The sequence below is a fragment of the Gorilla gorilla genome, chromosome 4 (assembly GCF_029281585.2).
Source record: "Gorilla gorilla gorilla isolate KB3781 chromosome 4, NHGRI_mGorGor1-v2.1_pri, whole genome shotgun sequence".
Taxonomy (NCBI): domain Eukaryota; kingdom Metazoa; phylum Chordata; class Mammalia; order Primates; family Hominidae; genus Gorilla; species Gorilla gorilla.
This window is the reverse complement of record NC_073228.2, coordinates 139150548-139176062: the sequence shown is the minus strand read 5'-3', so window position 1 is coordinate 139176062 and position 25515 is coordinate 139150548. Positions and strand designations below refer to the sequence as shown.

At 41.6% G+C, this 25515-nt stretch overlaps 1 long non-coding RNA gene across 1 annotated transcript in view; it reads right to left on the bottom strand.

Moving 5' to 3' along the window:
• Positions 1-213: 213 nt before the first annotated feature.
• Positions 214-25515, bottom strand: part of LOC129533450 (uncharacterized) — a 101598-nt gene continuing 76296 nt past the window's right edge. Inside the window, exons 2-3 of the long non-coding RNA XR_008679698.2 lie at positions 21810-21873; positions 214-312 (exon numbers count right to left, since the gene is read on the bottom strand). This is a non-coding gene — a long non-coding RNA (uncharacterized lncRNA). The remainder of the gene's footprint in view (positions 313-21809; positions 21874-25515) is intronic.

Here is a 25515-nt window from a genome sequence, read left to right as displayed (position 1 = left end):
TCCCAAGACCTCTGTCTAAAAGTAATCACTGTGAATAGTTTCTTATGCATTCAAAGAGGGTATAATCTAGACATATAAACATATGTATGAACATATACCTTTCATTTAATACCAGTGGGAGTATTCTCTACATTCTCTACATAATGCTCTGTACCTTTCTGTTTCTGTACTTGACATGTCTTGATGATATGTTAAGATCTTCAATACATTATAGGCCCTTCATGTTCTAACAGCTTCAGGATATTCCATTGCATAGATGTACTTGGTTTAATCAGTCCTCTCTCTGTGGACATTTACAGTTCTTTTTTTTTGCTGTAATAAACAGTGACATGATGGATGTTCTTAAATTGATACCACTGCACTCATTTATGAACACGACTATATCCATAAGATGAATTCCTACATATAAAATTGCTAAATCAAAAGGATGGTACATTTTTCATAAAAATTGCCCAACTTTCCTCCAAAAGTCTTATACCAATTTACACTCCCTGCCCTGACTGACCATGCCTGTTTCCCCACATCCTTTCCAACAAAATGCATTACCAAATTTTTAAATTTTCATCAGCCTGCTAGTTAAATGCTATCTTGCTGTGTTAATAGGCATTTTTAAAAATGTAAGTTTCTTTTCATTTGCTTATAAGCTTTTCGCTTGATTATAAATACTTCTTTTTCTGTGAACTTCCTGCTCAAGTCTTTACCCAACTTTCCATTGAGTTATCCTTTTTTTTCTGATTTTTAAAGGTTACATATAAACTCAGGAAATTAGTCAACTTTGAAGAATTACACGCCTGACTTATTAAATGCTTTTTTTTTTTTTTTTTGAAACCGAGTCTCTCTCTGTCACCCAGGCTAGACTGCAGTGGCCCGATCTCAGCTCACTGCAAGCTGCACCTCCCGGGTTCACACCATTCTCCTGCCTCAGCCTCCCAAGTAGCTAGGACTACAGGAGCCTGCCACCACGCCTGGCTAAATTTTGTATTTTTAGTAGAGACGGGGTTTCACCGTGTTCGCCAGGATGGTCTCGATCTCCTGACCTTGTGATCCGTCCACCTTGGCCTCCCAAAGTGCTAGGATTACAGGCGTGAGCCACCGTGCCCAGCCATTAAATGCTTTCTTAAATATTAAGTCCTATAAGAAACGGGAGAGTCCTCCCCGTCTCATGGAAGCACCTAAAAGCAAGAGAGCAGTAACCACAACAGCAGTGCTAACAGGTGCACATTTAATAGGTGCTACTAGTGTGCTGAGCTCTGTTCTAAATGTTTTTCATACATCATCTCATTTAATCTTTACCATAACCCCATAAGAAAGGTATCATTACCCCCATTTTATAGACAAAGAACAGGTCTAGAGAGGTAAAGTAACTTGCCTAAGGTCCCACAGCCAGTAAACAGCAGAGCAAGGGCACAAAACCAGGTTTGTCCCATTCTAGAGACCCAGTTATTAACCACTCCCACACTGTATACTGTCTGCTTCCCAATGCTTGGCAGGAAGTAGGGACTGAAGGTCAGGTTGGTCACTCCAAACCTGGTGCAGCTTGATGCCACCTTGGAGATGCAAACCACCAGTCTACCATGTGGGATCTGAGGGCGGGAGCCAACTGTCCTGTCCTCTGCTGTGTTCTCAGTTTCTAGGAAGGTCTCTGACACAAAGTAAGCATGCAGCAAATGGTGGCAGAGTGACAGCGTGAATGAGGGAATTTACCTGACTTCTCACTTGACCACAAGCTCCTTGAGGGCAAAGACTCAGCCGGTCAGCTGTTTCTCCCCAAAGCGTAGCCCAGTGTCTTGCACAGAAAGGGAAAAATCAAACAATGTTTGCTGAATGCAGTGAGCCCTCCACCGTTTTTGAAAGATGGCTCTGCCAAGCTTCAGCTTTCAGTCCAGGTGGAGGAACACCACCAACTCCAGGAAATATTTTACTGGACAACACTTGACGTGTCTCCCTGGGGAAACCCCAGGTAAAAGGGCTGGAGGTCCAGGGAAACAGGTCAGGAGGATGAGGGTGGCTCTCCCAACTCACAATTCAAGTCACTGATCCCCTTTCCCCTCCCATGCCCCCAAGATTGTGGCCATTCATGTTTCTCAGCTGAGAATAACAGCAGTCCAAAGCCAGCACACAGTTACCTCCTAGTTCACTGAGTACAGACCCAGCTTTCTACATGCATTAACTCATCTGCTCTTCAAAACAACCATATGCAACATGCACTATTATTGTCCTTATAGGTGAGGAAAGGCACAGAGAGGTTAAGCAAGTTGCTCAGGGTAACATAAGGCAGAACCAGGATTTTAACCCAAACACACCACTGGGCTTTTCTGCCCAGCAGCAATGCTCTCCTCTCCTGAGGGCCCAGCAGCAATGCTCTCCTCTCCTGAGGGCCCAGCAGCAATGCTCTCCTCTCCTGAGGGCCCAGCAGCAATGCTCTCCTCTCCTGAGGGCCCAGCAGCAATGCTCTCCTCTCCTGAGGGCAAACCCCTCACATCCTGTTCATCCTTCCAGACTCAACTCCAGCCCTCCCCGCTGAACAAGGGTCCCAGTTCCCACCCATGGCCCTTGGGGTCCCTCAGCTGGGCATGACTTTGCTCCTGGTTCTGTTAGCCGCGGCAGGACCAGCCTAGTCTTGTTATTAAGCTCCTTGGGGTGCAAGTACGGACTCTCTATGAGGGCTTGCCTCCCCAGACTTCCTGTCTTCTGTCCCCAGCACCATGTGCCTGGCAGTAGGGCCCTCAAGGGCAGCCTCCCTAGCCTAGAAGAAACCTGTCCCCTCAAATGGCTTAGTGGGTGTAGGTGCCACCGGGTGTGCCCTTTCCTCTCCTGTCTGGCCGAGACAGCCCCTGACCCTGAGGGAACTGCAGTGAGGCCGCAGTGAGCTGGGCCCCCTCTCTCAGGCCTGGCTCCTTTAGGCAGGCATTCCTGCCAGTTCTGTGACCTGTGCTGAAGAGCCTGGCTCTGGAGTCAGACATGGGTTTAAATACGCTTACTATCCATATGCCATTGGACAAGTTATTCAACCTCTCTGAGCCTAGGTTTCCTCAGCTGTAACACAGGGACAGTAAGTGTATCCACCTCACACCACAAGGGCTTGGGGAGGATTAGATTAGTTGTTAAGACCCCTTACTTTTCCGGAACCTACGCTGTAGTCAGGCACTGGTCTCGTATCACCACAGGGACCTGCATTATGGAGCCCTCAGAGTGCCGAAAGCCCTGAGGAGCCTTTTCCCTGGGGAGTGGCCCTCGGCCTCCCTGCCACTCCCACGCAGGCCCAGCCCCCTTTCTTCATTGCAAGCCCAGGATCCCTGACAAGACAAGTTCTAGTCTACAGCCAAGTCCTGCTGGAGAGGCCAGATGACCAATGTCCAAGGCCTGCCGTGGCTCCCTGCAGCTCCAGCCCCACCATGCTCCCTTCCCCAGGTGAATTCTCAAGCCTGGCAGGACCCCTGAGAAGGGAGAGCCCAGAGAGAAAAGCTGTGAGGAGGTGGCACAGTCCTCACGCCAGATCCTCCACACCACCTGTCTTGTCGTTCACCTGTGGGCCCTTGTCCACTGGGAGCAATAACAGCTCCTTCCTGCCATCTCCCAGCCGTGCTGGGCATCCCTCGCCCACCCTTTCTCCCCCCTTTCCCTTCCCAGAGCTCGACTGAGCTCGCTCTTAATTGGCCTGACAAAAACAGTCACCAGGGGAAGTCCTTGAAGTTGGAGATTTCAACAAAGCTAAACCACTAAATCCCACGGCCGCCAGCCTGTCTTCACAGCTTCTCCGGCTCTGCCAGAAATCACACTTACTCCCATGCAGAAACCACAGCCCTGGCGGCTTCAGTGTCCTCCCGGCCCACCCCCACCTTGGGCCACCTTATCAAGGCAGGCCAGCCCATCCTTTATCTGCCTGCCATCCCTAAGTGCTTCCATTCCCCGACATGCCCCATAAAAGCTGGTAAAAGACAAAGCTGCCCCACTTTTGACATCACTGACTTCAAAGGCCCCGCATTAGGTGGGGTCGATCCAGATGCCTTGTCAAGTTAGGAGTGATGCTTGGTACTCCTGGGATGGCCTTGCTGGTCTGGGAATCACTCTGAGAGCCCCAGAGTTGCTCAATAAATGCACAGAAGTGGTTAACGGCATGGACTCTGGAGCCAAAGCGGCCTTGGTTCAAGTTCCAGCTCTGCAACTTGGTAACTGGGCAAGTCACTTACCCTCATAGACCTCAGTGTTTTCACCTGCCAAATGGGGCTAATGAAATTTTCCTATCTGGTCCTCCAAATGTCACTGGGAAAGGCTTTACATGGTGCAGAAGGTGTGCTCCTGTATAGGGATGGCTGCTTCTCAGGACCCCTGAGAGCCATCTTTATAGGGTCCTTGGTAGCAGAGAGAACTTTCCTTTCTGGAGTGCATCAGGAAAGAATGAATGAAGAAAGGACCTCAGCCACATGATATCCATAGCATCCACTCCCAATTCCCCACCACATGCCCAGACCCATCAGAGTTCAGGTTCCAAAGCCCCTCATCCTTTAGTGACAAAAATCTGCCCTCTAGGGAATAGGGAGTTATCATTTAGTGGGTACAGGGTTTCAGTTTAGTAAGATGAAAGTGTTCTAGAAATGGATGCTGGTGATGGTTGCAAAACAATGTGAATGTGCTTAATCCCACTGAACTATACACTTAAAAATTGTAAATTTTATGTTGAATATTTTGCCACAATTGTTTATTTTTTGAGATGGATTCTTACTCTGTCGCCCAGGCTGGAGTGCAGTGGCGCAATCTTGGCTCACTGCAACCTCCGCCTCCCGGATTCAAGCGATTCTCCTGCCTCAGCCTCCAAAGTAGTTGGAATAACAGGCGTACGCCACCATGTGTGGCTAATTTTTGTATTTCTAGTAGAGATGGAGTTTCACCATGTTGGCTAGGCTGGTCTCGAACTCCTGACCTCAAGTGATCCTCCTGCCTTGGCCTCCCAAAGTGCTGGGATTACAGGCGTGAGCCGCTGTGTCCAGCCGACAATTTTTTTTTTAAAGTCTGGCTCCTCCGCCTCCCCTCAGGTAGAGAAAAAAGTGGAGACTAATAGAAATAAGGTGCTTAGCTCTTCCAAGGGAAGGCTGCATAAGGGAAGGCTGACAGTGGAAATGAAGCCCAAGCCAAAAGCTGCCTACCTCCTGCCAGCCCCCAAAGCCATCTGTGGCCCCTTTAGCCCCCTGTCTATAGGCTGACCACATGAGCACAGGCAAGAGGAGATCTTGGCGAGGGGGAGATCTTGGCGAGGAGGACATCGGCCATGCTCATGCCCGCCTCCCAGAGGCCCTGGAGTCCAATCCTGCCTGGCCATGCCCAGAAACAGTGGCTGCTCCGGACCCCTGCTCCAGGTCCTCAATACAAAGAAATAAGTGCAGAAAGGGGAAGAGGGAAGAGGGAATTAAGTCATCCTCAGCTTTCTCCCAGGTTTCACTGAGAAGAATCAAGGCAGTTTTTGGGCCCATTGCCCAGAGACAAAATAGGAGATGAAAATATTTATTTGTTCCTAAGGCTCCAGCAATCCCAGGCTGAAAAGCCCACCTTGGTCATAACTTACTGCAGCTCGGCTGCTTCCAAGGCAGGCCCTCCCCACAGGCAGCCTCCCCCTCACTTGGCTCTTGGGGAAGATGTTCCACTGCCCCACTGGGTGGGGGGAAAAAGTGGGATCCCTGTCCCAACAGAAACTGAATCTATTAAATAAGAATTATCCCCTATTGGCATCAGGGAGCCATAAATAGCCCAGCCACCCCAGTTGAATCACCAGAGCTAGCACTGTGTCAGCGTTTCTGTATAAACCGGGGCTTGCTAGGGGATTAGCTCACAGCCATAAAAAATTTGCTCCAGGCTGAAACTTGGCCTAAGGAAAATCTCAGCCCGAGAGTAGACTCTGAAAAGAAAGCCAGGCGACACCACCCCTGAGCCTCCTGAGGACAAGGGTGCCGGTGACCAGGACCTCTTACACTGGGCTCTGTGGTCACCAGCACAGAAGTAGTCAGTGATTTCATGCACCAGTTGGGGTTGTCATAATTCAAAATTTGGGTTGTTTTTATTTTTCAAGCTAAAAGAAGGGGCATTTTCTGCTTTGAGAACTTTGAATAGATCTGACTTTGAAAATGTGTAATCCAAACCCTCCCCTTTTCCCTCTGACAATTAAATATCAAGCAAAAAGAGATTTGCCTCAGCAGGGAGCCAGTGCCCGTGTTGTTGCCTGGGACACTGTTGGGACAGTGGGTGCTGCCTCCCACCCCAAAGTTTTGAAAGCAAGGCCTGGGAACCCAATAGATCAGAAGGGTAGAATAACTCCATATAGGACACAGGCGTAGTCAGTGGGAAAAGGATGTTTTGTTTTGTATTTTTCCTCCCCTATGAATGGTCAGTCCAACACCATCTATTAAATAAAGCCAGGCCCTTCCACATTCCATGTACATAAATAACTTCCTGGTAGATTCATGATCTAAATGAAAAGAAAAACTATTAAAAATATTTGAATAAATTTAAAAGAATGTATATGTAAAGCCAGAGTAGGAAGGGCTTCATAAGTCATTTTTAAAAAGTCATGAAGAAAGAGAATGTTTTAATATTTAGACAATATAATTAGTTTTACATTTTTAGGAAGCCAGATTTGTCACAGATAAAATGAAAACAATAGATGGGAGAAAATATTTGCAATACATATGGCAAAGGGTTTATATACTGTCATAATAAAGGACTCCTACAAATTAATAAGAAAAAGTAAAGAATAGCAGAAAAATAGACAAAAAAAACATGAAATGGCAATTTAAAGAAGATAAAATGCAAGTTGCCAACAATGATAAGATGTGAAACTCCACTGGTAGGTAGGGAAATATAAATAAAACAAATGTGAACCACCAGATGGACAAAATTAAAATAGATTGGTAATGCTCAGTGCTAGTAAGGGTATGGGGAATAGGAGGTCTCATTCATCACTAAATGTGATGAATTGCTACAACCTTTAGGAAAGGTATGTGGCATTTTTTTTTTTTTTTAAGACAGAGTCTCACTCTGTCACGCAGGCTAGAGTATAGTGGCGTGATCTCGGCTCACTGCAACCTCCGCCTCCCGGGTTCAAGCAATTCTCCTGCCTCAGCCTCCCGAGTAGCTGGGATTACAGGTGCCTACCACCACACCTGGCTTTTTGTGTGTGTGTGTGTGTGTGTGTGTGTTTTTAGTAGAGACTGGGTTTCACCATGTTGGCCAGGCTGGTTTCAAACTCCTGACCCCAAGTGATCCACCTGCCTGGGCCTCCCAAAGTGCTAGGATTATAGGTGTGAGCCACCGCACCCAGCCAGCATCCGGTAAAATTTAAAATACCTGCAGTCTCACTTTAAGGAATATGTCCTATAGGCCATATCTATAAGAATGCTTATTGCAGCTTTGCTTGTTAGGGCCAAAAATTAAAAATGAATGTCTACCAGTTAAAATGTTGAAAAAAGTATGTCTGTGCTATCGAATATAAATATGCAGCTATTGGAAAAAAAGAATATTTACATTTACTAACATAGAAAAATGATGGATTTTTTTCATTTTTAATTCCTCATATAACACATTCTCCTTTAACATCTTCTGCTTTATTAGGGAGTTTATCTCTTTTTCTTATTGTTCTTTTATATCCCTTCATATTTTTCAAAAGTTATTCGTATGTATCTGAAGGTTTGAATTTGCCCATGCCCCTTACTGATAGGAGAGATGTTTTTTCAGCAAGTTTACTAGCTAATGTAATACCATGATGTGGCATTCACTAAACAGCAATGTAAGAATGTAATGTTTAACAGGAGCAAATTTTTATTTTTTTAAAAGAAGAAAAAGGTAAAATCTCTAAGTATGCACCTATATTTTTATTTAAGTTTTTGCATGAAGAAAGGCATAGAGGTAATCACCATTTACTGTTGACACTGTAACTTCAGGGGGATGGGATTGAAAAGGGGGACTCACAAAATAATTGATTTTTTCCTTATCCATCTTTATGCTGGGTTTGGCTTTTTATAGCAAACATATATTAGTTTCATAATATTTTAAGTAGGAAACTTTTCAGTCACACCAAAATACAAAGTTTATTGGTAGAGGGGAAGTGGCTGCAGAACCTCAAGGCATGCTTACTATTAATAAATACTATGGCGTACACTCGTCAATAGCCACTAAGAAGCAGCCAGAGAAGTGGCACAGCTTCTACACACAGGAGTTCACAGACAAGTAAGGGAGACAAAATACATGATGCTTTGAGAGAACAATTTTTTAAATCCATAGGGTGCAGGGACAGACAAGATATGAGCCTCAGATATGAGGGCTTCATGGTAGAGGCTTCTAAGGCCTTGAGAACGGGAGGACATGGATAAATGGCGGATTAGGGCCGTGCGAGAGATAATGACGGCATAAACAAAAGATCTTTGGATCTGAATGAGGTAAGGAGAAGCCAAGGGCCTAAGGAAGGGCCTGGCACACAGTAGGTGCTCAATAATGCTTCCCAAGCTCTGCCTGGGAAACTTCCTACTCTTCAGAAGGTGGCACTGGTAAAAAGAGTTTGCACATCAGTCTGAAAACCGCCTCTGCAAGGGATTCATTTTGGTTTCCCTTTAAGAGCCTGGTTCTCTAGGGAATGATTCACAACCAGACCGCCCTCTGCCCCAAAATACTGAGCCAAAGGCAGGCTCTCTGCATGTCTGGGAGCCCCACCAGGGAAGCACAAGCCTGAAAGACTCACTTCTAGGGTCACAAGAACAGTATTCACACTGGGGCCCAGCCACGGTCAGTTCCCACAGCCACCCCCAACTCCAGGTCAACTCACCCCCATCAAAACACACAGTCAGTTGCTATCATCCCAGGTATTAAAGTTCCCGGAGAGCAGCAACCACATCTGTCTGCTCACTCTTCTACATCCAGTGCCCAGCCAGAGTGGGTGCTCAGGGAACACACACTGAATTAATGTTTGTTGAGAGAGTTGGTCTTTGCAGCTGAAACCTCTGACTTTTCTCTCTGGTCTCTGGCAGAGGGATACTACCACCAGGGTCTGGGAAGTAAGAGGTGGAATCTGGGGGTTACAAGACTGATAAACAATGTTTTGTTTTTAGGGACCAAAAGAAAATAGTGACCCACAGCAATATTCTTAAGAGAGTATTTGAACTATGGAAGAGGGCAGGCTGTGTGTCATTTTCAATGAGGAAGGAGGAAAGGGAAGAGTTTGCAAATTATTTTCACCGGAGGCACAAGCAAGCGGTCTGTTTCACACGTGATTTCTAAAGGAGGAATGAGGAAAGAGGGCAGTTTTCCCACAAGCACATCCTTAGTGAAAAGCATGGCGGTTTATTTGTTTCAAGCCCAGGAATGTCTTGGTGGGGTTTTGATCCTAGATTGCTCAGGAACAGCAAGGCCAGCCATGAAGTGAGACTCATCCCCTTCCTGCCAGTCCCGTCTCTCAGCCTTCAGATTATTCATTCCTAACCAGGAAGCGGACAGGCCTCCTTGCTACAGTGCATGTGAATACCCAGGAGAATCATGCCCCCAGCTCCCTCCCCATCTCCAGTTCACAACTGGAGGTATTCACTTCATCCTGCTTAGCCTACGCCCCTTCACTGTCCTAAGAGGGTGCAGGAAAGACAGACAGGAGCTCCCAGGCACACAATAGAGGGCTCGTCCAACCCACCCCCTTATAAATTCTAGCTCAAAACCAGAGTGTTGAGTGTCCACTCAGCATTAAGCAAGGAAAATCTGCTCATGGACTCCGAGCTGGCAATCCCCAATCTGAGACTTGTGGCTTCCCTCCCAGAACCCACGAGAGTGACGGCTCCTTCTTCCCTCCGAGGCACTCGCTGCTTCTCCCAAAACACCAAAGTACTGGCTCTCTCCCTTAATTTCAAAATCTTTGGTTTTAAAAATGTTTGCTTTCTGCTCAGAGGTACCAAGATCCCTTCATTTATTCAACAAATATTTAGCGAGTGCTTCCTGTGAGCTAGGCTGTGATCTTCACAGTGATGAGGTAGCAGTGAAGAAAACAGACAAAAATCCCTACCTTTCAGGGCTTAAATTTTAGCAGAGGAGGCAGAAAGAAAATCTAATTAATAAATAAGTCATTTACCTAAGTGCTCTAAGATCAAGCCAGGCCCAGGCGTGGCGGGGTGGGAAGGGATCATGTTCAACCGGGTGGTCGGGAGGTTCCTTCCCAGCTCCTGCCTGTCCAGCCTTTATCTTCCTGCCGAGATGGTGTTATTATGGTTCCCAAATGTTTGAGGTTCAAGTGAAGAGTTCATCTGTAATGGGATTATTTCTCGCCCTGTTTGCTTTCATTACAGACCCACTCTCTCCAAGCATGAGAATCTAACCTTACCGAAAGCATATTTTGGTAATCTGATATAAACTAAATTTAAACTTTGACCTCCAACAATAAAAACGCTACTTTCCTTCTCTGAAGACCTGAAATTCAGATTAAGGGCCTGCCAGCTTCACTTTCCGGGTTTCTAACTGACTTCTAATTAGATTCTAAGCTTTACCCAGAAGGGGCTGGGGATGGGCCGGGGCCCATGGCGGACGGCAGCCAACTGGCCTGGTTTCTCCTCATTCCCATTAGAAGTCAGATGCTTCTAGCTTTCCCACACCCTGAATCCTGTGTTTTTGGTATTGTCACAGAGTACCAAGCTAGTGCAGAAAACTTAAAATAAAATTGCTGTCTCAAGCTACATTGCAAATTTGCTCTGATCCCGTTTTGCACGAACTGCTTTAATCCTGCTGCGGGTAAAGGTTAAGTATGAGCTTACTCAAATCTGCCCCCACGTCATGTTCTAATTCCTGTAGGTTATCTTAGTTAGAAATTAAGGCAAGCAACTGCGAGTCCACATGGGGGCTGTCTGCGGCCAGGGCTGCTCGCTTCGTCTGAGCCTTCAACAGCCTCGCCTGCCACCCCACTCGTGAACAATTTTCTGTTTTTCAGAGCTTGACATTCATATGTTGTTCAGGTTTGCTACACACAAAATTAATGCCATGCATTTCTTTTTTTTTTTAAGAAAGATATTAAATAAATGTCACAGTCTGGACCAGAATAAGCAACTGAAAATTCAAATTCAGGGATGTCCTACATTAATAACTATTCACCGAGGAAGCATTTCCTGTTTATACGTTGAGCTAATGAGAATCCATCACTCCTGTCAAATACACTGAACACCAAATTCAAATGTCAAACCAAATGTAAGAGGTCACACATTTCCTTTGCTAACTAAAAGTGTAATTCATAAATATTATTGCTACCAAACTCTCCATCTACAACATTTGTTTAGAAATATGCACATGTAATATAAATTGTGATTAAGTTAAATGGGTATATTATTTCCTGTTTTAAGGGCTAACAGCAGCATGAATTATGCTTTACTGCAAAGAAGGGCTCAAGTCACAAGCGGGTCTGCTCGAGCCCAGCCCCACATTTTACACCCCCAGATTGTTTTTTGCACATTCATTCATAAATACTTTACATTACCCAGCCGCACTGATAACTTTCACTTCTGCTGCCTTATAAAATAGCTCTTACTATTGAAAAGGTCAGCTAAATGGACGTAAACTTTGTATCTAGCTACACTTAAAAATAAAAGTGGAAAAACAAAGATTTACAAAGCCAGGGTCTTCATTTACCTCCATAAGCACAGTACCAGGATTCAAATTAAACTGAAACTTCGCATCTGTGGCATGATTTAGTGAGATGAGACTTGTTAGCCTGGGAAGTAACAACACAGCATTTTAACTTCCAAAATTACCAGGGAGTACAGAAACAATTGGGAAGCGACCTTTCATTATTTTTGTCAGCAAGTAAATTCAACTAATATCCTTAGTTCAAAAAACCTGTATACACATTAATATTTGTATTACTTTAGGAGGACAAAATGTATTCTAGCAAGGAAAACAAGGAAAGCAGAAAAAACAGAAATAGATTCTCACCTAACAACCTGATAGGGAAATGTCCTCATGGCATTCAAATAAAAGGGTGAAAAGAGAGACCAGAATCAAAGCTGACCTTTCCTGGTCATGCTCCGGCAGTTTAAGAAAGGCATATAGTTTCATCCCCCCTGCCACCCCCAAAAATTATTACCAGTGACCAAAAATAAACAAATAAATAAAATTTAAAAAGCAAGCAAATAAACCCTACCCTCCCAGGCCTAGATTGAGAGGTTTTCTCCCTATAGGCAAGCAGGAGAGCTTTGCTCCAAATCCTAGCAGAGCCAAGCCAAATGAATCCCACATCCACATCAGCAAGGCTCTGGCCAGGTCTCCCTGGGCTGAGCCCATGCGGAGGAGAGCGGGTGGGTCAGGTGCTCCTCGGAGGAGCTCTGACTCATCACTGTGTTCCAAACCCTTTCAAAGGGGAGCCGACCTGACGCCATTGTGCCAGACGATTTTGCAATGAAACTAAGTCTTTGATGTCACAGACTGAGAGAGAGGGATAAGCTGGGCTCTTGAATAGATAACCGGGATGACTCCCAGCTTTTGAAGTCTAGTGAAGAGCATTTCATAAACTCCAGATTTAGAAGCAGATAATTAACAGATACCATTGAGGCTCGTATCCGTGGCTACGGCTGTGACTGCTGCCCCACAGCCAAGACGGACACCCTGCCCATGTGTCACGAGGCAGGCAGGGGCCCAATCCTTACCTGCCCTGACTTCCCTGAAAGCTTAGGCTGAATGGGCAGATTTTGGTTCAAGAACAGGTGCTTCTGGAGGATAGATTTCTTTAAAGCATGTAGCCTTCATTCAATATTTCGAATTAGGCTTCTAATAGTTTTATCCTAGCACTTGTCCATCATACTATGATAGTTACGTCATCGGTTATATTAAGTGTAGCAACTTCAAATTTGTTAATTGTGATTTGAAGTCCAGTGAAAGAAATGATTTTTATCTCACATTTTTTATTAAAGTATAATTTATATAAAGTCCAGTGCTCAGGTCTTAAGTGTTCTGATCAAACAGTGTTGATGAATACACATAAAGCCACAGGACATTTCTCACACTTCCCAGGCAATCTCCTATCCCCAGAATCAACCACTGGTTTTATTTCTGTCATCGTAGGTTAGTTTTTCCTAGTTTGGATTTTCTTATAAATGGATCCCATAGTATGCACATTTTCATATGCAGCTTACGTCACTCATCATATGTCTGAGATTCATCCATGATGGTATTAGTTGTTCATTCTATTACACTGCTTGGTATCCTGTTGCATGACTAAACCACAGTGTCTTTATCCATTCCTCACTCATGCACAACTGGGCCGTTTGCCAGTTTTTGATTTTTATGAATGAAACTGCTATGAACATTCTTATACAAGGATTTTTGTGGAAATATATTTTCATTTCTCTCATGTAAATACCTAGGAATAGAAATGCTGGCTATAGGTAAGTGTATTTTTAACTTTTAAAGGAAGTATTAGTTTTCCAAATTGGTTATACCATTTGACACTCTCACCAACAATGCATAAGAGTTCCAGTTCCTCCACATCCTCTCCCACTTTTAGTGTCATCAGTTTTTTTCACTTTAACCAACTTCTAGTTGATATCTAGTGGTCACTAACTATAATTTTAATTTGCATTTCCCTGATATCTAGTAGTTGGTGTTTAAAACTTTTTCTTGTGTGTATTGGCCACTTGTATATCTTCTTTAATGATATTTCTATCCAAGTTGTTTTGCCATTTTTAATCACATTGTTTGTCTTTTTATTGTTGAGTTGCAAGAATTTCTCTATGTATTCCGAATGGAAGTCTTTTGTCAGAGGTGTGTTGGCAAATCTGTGGCTTGCCTATTCATTTGTTTTAACAGTGTCTTTGATAAGCAGAAAGATTTTATTTTATTGAAACCCAATTAATCAAGTTTTGCTTTTATGGTCTGTACTTTCCATGATTTCTTTAAGAAGTCTTTGCTACCTCAAGGTTACAAAAATACTCTGTTTTTTTCTAGTAATTTTATCACTTTAGTGTTTGCATGTAGATCAATGACCCATATTGAACTGACTTTTCTATATTATTAGAAGTAAGAACAAAGTTTTTTTTCAAATTAATATCTAGTTGTTTCTGTACCATTTGTTGAAAAGATTTTCCTTCACTACTGAATTTCTTTGGCACCCTTGTCAAAAATCACTTTCCCATGTATCTTGGGTCTATGCATGGACTCTATTTTGTTCCATTTATCTTTTAACCCATCCTTTCATCCATACCACACTGTGTTGATTAGTGTAGTTATACAGTCAGTCTTGTAGTCAAGTAGGGTAAATATTCCAAATTTGCTCTACTTTTTCAATATTGCTTTGGCTATCCTAGGTCCTTTGCCTTTTCATATAAATTTTAAAATTATTTTGTCCAAGATAAAAGCTTGCTGGGATTTTATTTAGGATTGGTCAGTTTGGGAGAAGTGACATCTTAATGTTGAGTCTTCTAATTCATAAACATGATATATCTCTTAATTTATTTACATCTTTAATTTCTCTCATCAACATTAAATAGTTTCCAGTCTTTCATATCTTTCATTAAATTTATCCTTAAGTAGCTGAATTTTTGTGCTACAATTACTATTTTGACATTTTCATTGTTAATTAATTGTTCATTGTTAACATATGGAATTATAATTTAATTATATCCTGCAACACTGCAAAAATAAATTATTAGTTCTACTTTTTTTTTAATCCCTTAGGAAACTCAAAGCAATCTACAGATTCAATGCAATCTCTATCAAAATACCAATGACATTCTTTACAGAAATAGAAAAAACAATCCTAAAACATATATGGAATCACAAAACTATCCTGAGCAAAAAGAATAAAAACTAGAGGAATCACGTTGCCTGACTTCAAATTATTCCACAGAGCTATTGTAACTAAAACAGCATGGTACTGGCATAAAACCAGACAAATAAACCAATGGAACTGAATAGAGAACCCAGAAACAAATCCACACACCCACAGAGAACTCATTTTTGACAAAGGTGTCAAGAACATAAACAGGGAAGACAGTCTTTTCAATAAATGGTGCTGGGAAAATTGGATATCCATATGCAGAAAAATGAAGCTAGACCCCTATCTTTTGCCATATACAAAAATAAAATCAAAATAGATTAAAGACTTAAATTTAAAACCTCAAACTGTGGAACTACTACAAGAAAACATGGGGGAAGATCCTCAGGACACTGGTCAGAACAAAAATTTCTTGAGTAATACACCACAAGCACAGGCAACCAAAGTAAAAATGGACAAATGGGATCATATAAAGATAAAAATCTTCTGCACAGCAAAGGAAACAATCAACAAAGTGAGGAGACAACCCACAGAATTGGAGAAAATACTTGCAAACTACTCTCTGACAAGGAATTAATAGCCAGAATATATAGGCAGCTCAAACAACTCTACAGGAAAAATTCTAATAATCTGATTTTAAAATGGGCAAAAGATCTGAATAGACACTTCTCAAAAGAAGATATACACATGGCAAACAGTCATATGAAAAAGTGTTCAACATCGTTGATCATCAGAGAAATGCAAATTGACACTACAATGAGATAGCATCTCACCCTAGTTAAAATGGCTTATATCCAAAAGACAGGCAGTAACAAATGCCGGCAAGGATGTAGAGAAAAGGAAACTCTTATACACTGTTGTTGGGAATGTAAATTAGTACAACCACTATGGAGAACAGTTTGGAGGTTCCTCAAGAAAACTAAAAATAGAACTACCATATGATCCAGCAGTCCCACTGCTGGGTATATATACCCGAAAGAAAGTAAATCAGTATATCAAATAGATATTTGCATTCCCGTGTTTGTTGCAGCACTGTTCACTATAGCCAAAATTTGGAAGCAACCTATGAGTCCATCGACAGACGAGTAGATAAAGAAAATGTGGTACAGATACACGATGAAGTACTATTCAGTCATAAAAAAAAAAGAATGAGATTCTGTCATTTGCAACAACATGACATGGATCGAACTGGAAATCATTACACTAACTGAAATAAGCCAGGCACAGAAAGACACACATTGAATGTTTTCACTTATTTGTGGGATCTAAAAATAAAAACAATTGAATTCATGGAGATAGAAAGTACAAAGATGGTTAACAGAGGCTGAGAAGAGTAGTGGGAGGGTAGGGGGAGGTGAAGATGGTTAATGGGTACAAAAAATAGTTAGAATGAATAAGACCTAGTATTGGATAACACAACAGGGTGACTATAGTCAATAATAATTTAATTGTACATTTTAAAAAAACTAAAAGAGTATAATTAGATTGTTTGTAACACAAAGGATAAATGCTCAAGGGGATGGATACCCCATTTTATATGATATGATTATTATGCATTGTATGCCTGTATCAAAACATCTCATGTACCCCATAAATATATACACCTACTATGTACCCACAAAAATTAAAATAATTTTTTTTAAGTTAAGAATTCCTTAGGAATTTCTCTGTACAAAATCATGTCACTTGTAAGACAATTCTACATCTTCCTTCCCAATCTATATATCCTTTATTTCTTTTTCTTATATTATTGCTTTGTCTAAGACTCCAAGTTAAATGCTGAATAAAAGTTGTAAGAGAGACATCCTTGCCTTGTCTCCAATCTGTGGAGGAAGGCATTCAATCACCAATAAGTATGTCAGCCATAAGTTTTTTGTAGATGTTATTTGGCAGATTGAAAAAAGACTCTTCATTCCTAGTTTGCTGAGAGTTCTTATCTAGAACGGATGTTGGGATTTGTCAATTGCTTTTTCTACATCAAAATGACCTTATAATTTTTCTCCTTTAATAAGTTAATGTGGTAAATTATATTGATTTTTTAAATGTTATACAATCTTACATTCCTGAGATAAACCCTACTTTATCTTTTTCTTTATATTATGGGATTTTATTTGTTAATATTTTGTTAAGGATTTTTATCAAAGATTTAGTTATGATAATGAGAAACTTTGGTTTATAACTTTCTTTTCTATAATTTCCTTGTATGATTTTGGTATCAAGATAATTCTAGCCTCATAGAATGAGTTGGAAAGTATTCTCTAATACTGTATTTTCTAAAATACTTGGTGTAGAATTGATATTATTTCTTCCTTAAATATTTGAAATAATTTGCCAGAGAAAACTAGCTGGGCCTAGATTTCTGTTTGTGGGAAGTTTTTTAAATTACAAACTCAATTTATTTAATGACTATAGGGTTTATATTTCCTATTTCTTCTTGGGTCCATTTTTTAAGTTATGTTTTTCAAGGAATTTGTCCCTTTCATCCAAATCATTGAATTAATTGTCATAAAGTTATTTATAATATGACTACATTATCCTTTTAAGGTCTGTAGGCTATTTAGTGATGTCCCTTCTTTTATTCTTCATATTGGTAATTTGTATCTTCTGACCTTTTACCTTCATTAGTTTTCCTAGGTGTTTATCAATTTTATTAATCTTTTTAGCAAACCAATTTCAGTTTTTGCTGATTTTCTTGATTATTTGTCTCCTATTTTATTGCTTTCTACTCTGATTATGGTTTAGTTAACTCATCTCTTTTAGCTTTTTAAGGTGGAAGCAAAGGTCATTGATTTTATACCTTTCTTATTTTCTAATATGAGCATTTAAAGCTGTACATTTCCCTTTAAATTTTGTGTATGCCAAAGATTTTGATTTTCATTACTGTTATCAAATTTTGATTTTCATTATCAAAATATTTTCATTATCAGTAAATTTAAGATATTTTCTAAATTCCCTCATGATTTCTTCTGTGACTTGTGGTTTATTTAGTCATGTGTTGTTTAATTTCCAAACATTCGAATAATTTTTCTAGGTATCTTATTGTTATTGATTTCCACTTTACATTTCATTGTGTTCAGAGAATATACTTAGAAATTCAATCTAAGAAGTTTATTGAGACTTGTTTTATGATCCAGTTCATCATCTCTTTTGAGAAATGCTTCACATGCATTAGAGAAATATGTGTGTTTTGCCTCTGTTAGGTGGAGTAATCTAAAAATGTCAATTAGATCAGGTTATCAGCAGTGTTGTTCAAATCTTCCATATACGCAACTAGTTTTTCAGCCTATTAATTACTGAGAGAGGGTATATTAAATTCTTCAGCTATGATTGGATATGTATAGTTTCCTTTAATTTTATCAATTTTTGCTTCATGTATTTTGGAACTTTGATATTAGGTACAAAAACTTTGGGGATGTTTATGTCTTCTTGATTAATTAAGCCCTTAATAGCATTATGTTTCTTATATCTTTTTATCAACTTGAAGTCTACTTCACCTGATATTAGTTTCACCTGTTTTCTTATGCACAGTATTTGCAGGTTATCTTTTTCAAATACTTTACTTTCAACCTGTTTGTGTCTTTATAAAGTGTATTTCTATAGTTGAGTCTTGCATTTTTATCCAGTCTGACAATGTCTGCCTTTTAATTGGGAAGGTCAGTCCCTTTATATTTAATGCAATTATTCATCTATTTTGATTTTAAACCAAATTTTGGTTTGGTTTTTATCTTCTATGCTCTTTGTTTTTATGTTCCTATTATTTTTAGGATGAAATGTATTTTTAGTATTTCATTTTAGCTCCTCTATTGACATTTTAGTCATGCCTCTGAATTATTTTTAGTGATTTCTCTAGTGACTGTAATCTTTATCTTTAATTCATCACAGTTTGCTTTCAAAAAAATATTCTATTACTTCCATTTTCTTTCAGCCTACAGAACTCCTTTTAGCATCTCCTGGAGATGGCTTCTTTCTGGTTTTGTCTGCTTGAAAACATCTTCAATTCACTTTTATTTTTGAATGATATTTTTATTGGATATAGAATTATAGGTTGACAAGATCTTTTGTTTTTTCTGGTAGCATGCTGAAACTGACATACTTTATCCTTTGTTTTCAGCAATTTGACTGAATCTGCTTGGGATTCTCTAAGCTTCTTGATAAGGCATATATTTACTCTTTAGTTTTAGAAAATGTTTTATTCTTTTATCTTTGAATATTTCTTCTTTCATGTTCTCTCTCACCTTCTTCTTCTAGGACTCTAATTACATATAAGACATTTGATATTACACCATAGAACTCAGATACTATTTTTTATTCTTTTTTCTTTGTTTCAGATTGGATCATTTCTATTGATGTGTCTTTAAGTTTTTTTCTCTTGTGTCCAATCTTCTAATAATTTCATTGACAGCATTTTTCATGTCTGACATCATGTTTTCTATTTTTTAGCATTTCTATTTAGATCTTTTTTTACATAGTTTTCATACCTCTGCTGAAAATCCCCATGTTGCCTTTTTCCCACTGGATCCTTTAGCATATTTATCTTAGCTACTTTACAGTCCCTGTCTGATAATTGCAACATTTGGGCCAACTTTGATCTGGTTCTATTGACTACATTGTGTCTTGACAAGTGATCATATCATTGTTCATTTGTTTGGGGGTGTGTATGTGTTTGGTAAGTTTATATTGAATGCAACACATTGTATGTAAAAAATAGTAGCAATGAGGCAAATACACCAAAAAATGGAGAACTGTCTTCCTCTATCAGTCTGTTGATGCAGGAAGCTGAATTAGTATCTAATCTGTATTTGAGCTGGGTTTGGACTTTGCTATTGTTTTCGTTACATTCAATGCACTACAATCTTCAGATTCTCTTACTGGTGGACTATTGCTGTCCCCCACTTAGCATGAAGCCTAGTGTAATAAAGAGTTTCTCTCAATTCTCCTGTACCACCTTAGACTTCAGCAGGCTCTGCGCTGTAGAAGAGGTCTCTCAACATTCCTGCCCCTCTCCTACTGTTATACTACCATCTGGTGCCTAATGCAAGGCCCAGCATTCAGAAGGATTTATTTAGGCAGCCCTACATACCTGGGCCTTAGAGAGGATCACTCTTAGATCTCCTCTCTCTCCCCCACGTGACATTATCTTGCACTCAGTGCAGAACCTTGAGCTTGGGCAGGTTTCTGGCCCTCACCCAGTAGCAGATAACAGCTGCCTTATACTCAGTGCAAGATCCTGAGTAAGACCTGGTTTTCTGCCCCTTTCTCAGCAGCAGATAACCACTGACTCTTGCCCATGCATGGTCCATGAGGGTTTCTCATGGTTTCCCTGCCCTAGCCTTAGTGTTGGGCAGGCCTTGTGTACCTCTACCTCAGGCATGCACCTCCCAGAACTTCCAGTGGCAGATAACCTCTGCCTATTACTCACAAAAGGTCATGAGCATGGGAGGGTTTTTATTAGTTCTCTTACTACAGACTTAGGCAGGTCCTGCACCACAGAGAGTTGTCTATCTTTTTACTCTGCCCCAATTTTTTTGTGTAAGCTCTCAGTGGAAGCCAAAGGACAAGAGTGAGACACCCCTTGTCTCTGCAGCTTACAATAATTTTAAACCATTAGGCTAGCCCATACTTGGCTCTTAAAACATGATTACACTTTCAGTTGTTTTCTTCTTACTATCTCTGTTGGTTACCTCCTCCTCCTGCTGCTCTGCCCAGGGTAATATCCTCGGAGGGGCTGCCACTCTTTTGATTTTAGTTCATTAGATTACCTTGTGTCCTCAGGGCAGACCTAAAAATATGTGATTTTATAAACTGTCTGGTTTGTTTTACTGTTAGGGTGGAAGCAACATTCTCTTGCATTTTTATATTCTATGTGGAAACTCCCACTAAATATGAATATTAATAATAATCTCTCTCTTTTGGTATAAATTTATATGCCTTAAAACACACTTTTACTTTTTGTGCATTTATTCTTCTCTAATGAAATTGAAATGAAATCTCATCCTTCCCTCTTTGTCCCATAGCTCCTTGCATGTGGACCTTAGTCACAGTAAGTAAGGTAAAAAGCTTGTGAACAATCAATCAAGGATTAGAATAACATTAGAATAATTATAATTACAAAGCAACAACAAAATTTGGTAGGGCACACAGCAGATAAAGCAGGTGTTTTATTTATGCATTATTTCATTTCTCAAAATTCAATGAGCTAGATGCTATTTTCTAGATGAGGAAATTTATGTTCAGAGAAATAAAATGACTTGCCCAAGACCACACAGCTAATAACTGGAGACACTGGGACTTGAACCCAAGCAGTCTACATTAAGGTTCACACTCTTAATCTCCATGTCATGAAGACATGAGTGAGGTGTTAAATGTTTACGTAAGCCAGATTTTCTTTCACTGATGATTTGACATCTGAGTTCTACTAATTCATATAGCTCTCCATGCATTCAGGGCCAAAGCAACACTCACATTTTTTTTTTCCCCTCACACATCTTGCACAAGGAATTGCTGCTTCCAGACTTAATCTCACCAGAATACCTTTACATCATTCTGCTGTCTTCAGGAGGTCCCTCTCCCCAGGTTACCTGCTCAAAATAACAGGCGGAGGGCCAAGATTGGATGGAGGTTGCAGAGTATGGCAGCAAAGCATTGCCTTAAGCATACAAATGACTCCTCGGGCAAATGCAGACAGATGTGACCGTCCAGAGCCAACCTCTGAGGGGCTGGAGCCTCGACAGATGGCCTGACTCCAGGAGAAAGTGGGGAGCCTTGGTGCACTGTGGGTCATCAGCTAATGCATCTAAAGGGCGAAGTCATGATTTTAAGGGGGCAGAAGGGAAAATTCATCTAACTCCACTTACAATTCAGCAGCATAATTTCCCAGACACATTGTCTAGAAATAGTGTGAGCTCTTTTTGAAGCAGCCTCTTGACTGTTCAAAGAAAGACTTCCCCGAGTCATTTTTAAAACTAGAGACATTGTCATTAGGGGAGAAGAGATCAAAAGCACCTTAATCTCCTCTATCAGCAGGCCAGCTACTTACAAAGTCTGAGAATGTTCCCCATGTGCTGCTTCCTGAGTCTGCCCGATAGTCCTGGGATTGGTACCTCGGATCGTAAAGAACAGAAATATGGTTTTACTTATGCAGGTCTCTATCTCTGGGAGATGCGTGGAATGATAACACAATGGCCCAATCGACTCTCACCCCAACGGCTGCTCAAGGGTATTTCCAAATTCATAATTGGGATAGCTGCAGTTGCTTTCTTTAAAGAGGGATCAAAACATTGAAATCCATCCAAGACCACTGCTATGTAACCTGAGAGCGGGCAGCATTCATTAATGGGACATGCACAAGGCACTTGCCCTCATGTTCTTAAATAAGATTCCTTCAACAATCCTCAGGGAAAAGAGGGCCCTATGTCTCCAAGTGCTCAAGAAGTCTCCCCTTGTATGAGAGGCTTACAATGCAGGCATACCTATCCAAGGCTGTCTCTTATACCACCAGGCTGCTGCAAATTAAGGGTGCATTAATAGAAGTATGCTTCTAAGAACACAGGAGGTAAGGCCTTTCTTGCTTCTATGGGTAAGTCATACAAGGGTATATGGCATTCGATGTCCTTGCGCTTTAAAGTGAACTTTGCCCAATTAGAAGGATCAGCACATGTGAGATTAGAGTGCAGCATAAAGAAGGTGTGAGTGTGAGTTAGAGTGTTAATCAACAGCAACTGAAATAAAAACACAACTAGGCTAAATTTGTCCAGACCTTACAACCATTCCATATGTCTTGGTCCCAGACCTCCTGTCACTCTGAGCACCCAGTGCTGCTGTTGACTAATACCCTAACTCACACTCACACTTTCTTTACTCTGCACTGTCATCTCACATGTGTTGATCCTTCTTCAACTAAACTGTGAGCTCCTTGAGGGCAAGGATGGTGGGTGATTAGTACACAGTGCCTGGCTTGCTCGAGACATATTTGTTGAATGAACAAATGAACAGACAGACAGACAAACAAAAGGACTGCCTTGGGAGAATGAGACCTCAGATACTCATATCCATGGGATGAAGGGATGACCCTGGCCTGATCATGGAAGGGGTAATGAAATTCCGGCCTGCCTCCCAGAGAGATGCCAGAAGCAGAAGGATTAGGCTCTTCCAGAGTCTATAAGCAAGCTGCATGCCCACTATAGAAGCAAAGTCATATATGCCAAATGTGATGAAGCCAAAGATAGGAGTCAAGTGGGGTCAGGAAGCTGTGGAATCTCAGGCAAACCCAGGCCAGGCTGTGCCTCTGCTTCCTTTTGCTGTAAATGACTAAAATCACAGATAGCTCACCAGGGTTGCTGGATGTATTAGTCCGCTCTTACACTGTTATAAAGACACTCCCCAAGACTGGGTAATTTATTAAAAAAAAAAAAAAAGAGGTTTAATTAACTCACAGTTCTGCATGGCTGGGGAGGCCTCTGGAAACTTACAATCATGGTGGAAGGGGAAGCAGGCATGTCTTACATGGCGGCAGGGGAGAGAAAGCATGTGACAGTTCAGGGAAAACTACCATTTATAAAATCATCAGATCTCATGAGAATTCACTCACTATCATGAGAACTGTATGGGGGAAACTGCCCCCATAATCCAATCACTTCTCCCCTGGACATGTGGGGATTACAGGTCCCTCCCTTAACACATGGGGATTACAATTCGAGATGAGATTTGGGTGGGGACACAGAATCAAACCATATCACTGGAAGAAGCAAATAAAATGCTATCAGTAAAGGGCACATTAGAAATTATAAAGGGCCCTAAATGGGCAAGGAGAGAAGACAGAGACAACAGAGGTAAGTGGCATTCTAGAAGGAGAGAACAGTCTGGCCTAGGACATGAGTGGAAGGTTGCAGGGAAGAGTTCTGAGACTGGCTGGGCCCAAGAGCACCCAAACCCTTCACTTGAGGGATGGCCACCAGGATGTCCTGGATGACATGAACCCAACCAGGAGGCTGGTGCCAAAGGGAGGCTGACAGCAAAGCAGGAAAGAAGGGAGCATCTCTGCACAGGGCCTGGCGGCACCTGTGTCATAATCTGCACACCCAGGACAGTAGGATGAAGCTACTGTCACTGTACTGTTACCAACACAACACCGATAACATACCCAGTCCCTCATAATTGTAGTCACCTCTTGCTTTGGCCGCCAGGAGACTCACAGTCTAATTTGCAGCCTACCCTCAACAAAAGCACTGGATCCATAATGGCCTTTCTTCCTCCCTCCCCCACCCTACCCCTGCACCTTTCCTATTAGACTGTAAGCTCCAGGAGGGCAGGAACCATGGCTGTTTTTCTGTTCACTGCTGTATCTACAGAGCCAAGCACATGGTAAATCCTCAATATCCTTGCTGAGTGACCAACCACACTCCTATTTTCTTACCCTTCCTTTCCATTTGCCCCAGGTTCTTCTTATTTAATGTTTGTCCTGCTGCAACATCAGTGTTTCTGAAAGCAACCACAGATCCTCTTTTGTACAAGGTGGGATATAAATAAACACATAAGGAAAAGAAGACATAACACATAAAGAATCCACAGATGCACAATTCCCCCAAGTAGCTTATATAACAGCATGGCTCTGCTGACCTGCCCCCACCCTTTCCAGAGGCAAGAGAGGCAGGTGCAGTTGCAGAAGACGCTGTTTCTAAAGGTCAGTTTTGTCCTTAGGAGGCCTTCCTACCGGGCTGCTCCCAGAGATTGTGTTAGCGCCAGGCCCAGCTGAAAGGTTGCCTAGCAACACTCAGCAGCCTCCGCGCCTCTAAATCCCTAATTTGTGTCTTACATGTACACAGCGCAGTGCTAGCATGACCCCAAGCAGTAGACACCTCTACAAATCCCCACCTAAAATAGGCCTGATCTGCCTGCATTAGCAGAGTCTGAGGCCCAGAACCTCCTCCTCTTCCTGGCCTGTGACTTCTAGCCTGGACACATGGGTGCCCATGGAGCCTAAGCACAGAGGCAGGCGCTTTGAGTCTTGATGCTACTGTGTCTGGTTCGCCAGGAAGAAGCAAGGAAAAGGAGATGAGCTTGAGCTTAAAGCCCATATAGTTTAAGCCCATGAAGATCCCATCACCCTATGAAGAGCCGCCTCATTGGAGATTTTCTGCTCTCAGGCAAACACTTTATTTTTCATCCAGAAGGGTCAAAAACATGCCAACGTGTAAATAAATGAAGTGTTGTTTAAGATCATGTCTAAACAGTGTGCAAAAATAAATATCCTCACTCTAAAGCAAGACAGTATACAATATCCATCTGTGGAAGCAGGAATACGAGGAGTAATTTGGGGGAAAATTGCTTTATGAGACCCAAATTTCACCTGTGGCTTCTCAGAAACCATGATAAAGAGCAAAGAACCCCAAACTCATAGACTTCCAAACAAGGCCCAGGGATGTGGACATGGGTTCTCATCCCTTCTTTCTGGCTCTAAGAAACCTTGCAGCAACCTCCTTGCTGCCAGTGACTGTAGATTTTACCGCAGCCTCTCCAACTGCTTCTCCCGCTTAACTACCAGGCAATTGTGAGCCACAGCACTGTCCACAGGAAAACACTCCTCTTTTCCATTTCACTGCAAGAGGAGGCCATGCTTTCTTGTACTGGGCCTAAAACCAGTCAACTCCATCTGGCCTCTGTCTCTAAGCCAAAAGTTAAAACTTTAAGCATTACGTACATAAAAAAACAAAAGAACAATTTCAGTTCTTGTGTTAAATTACATT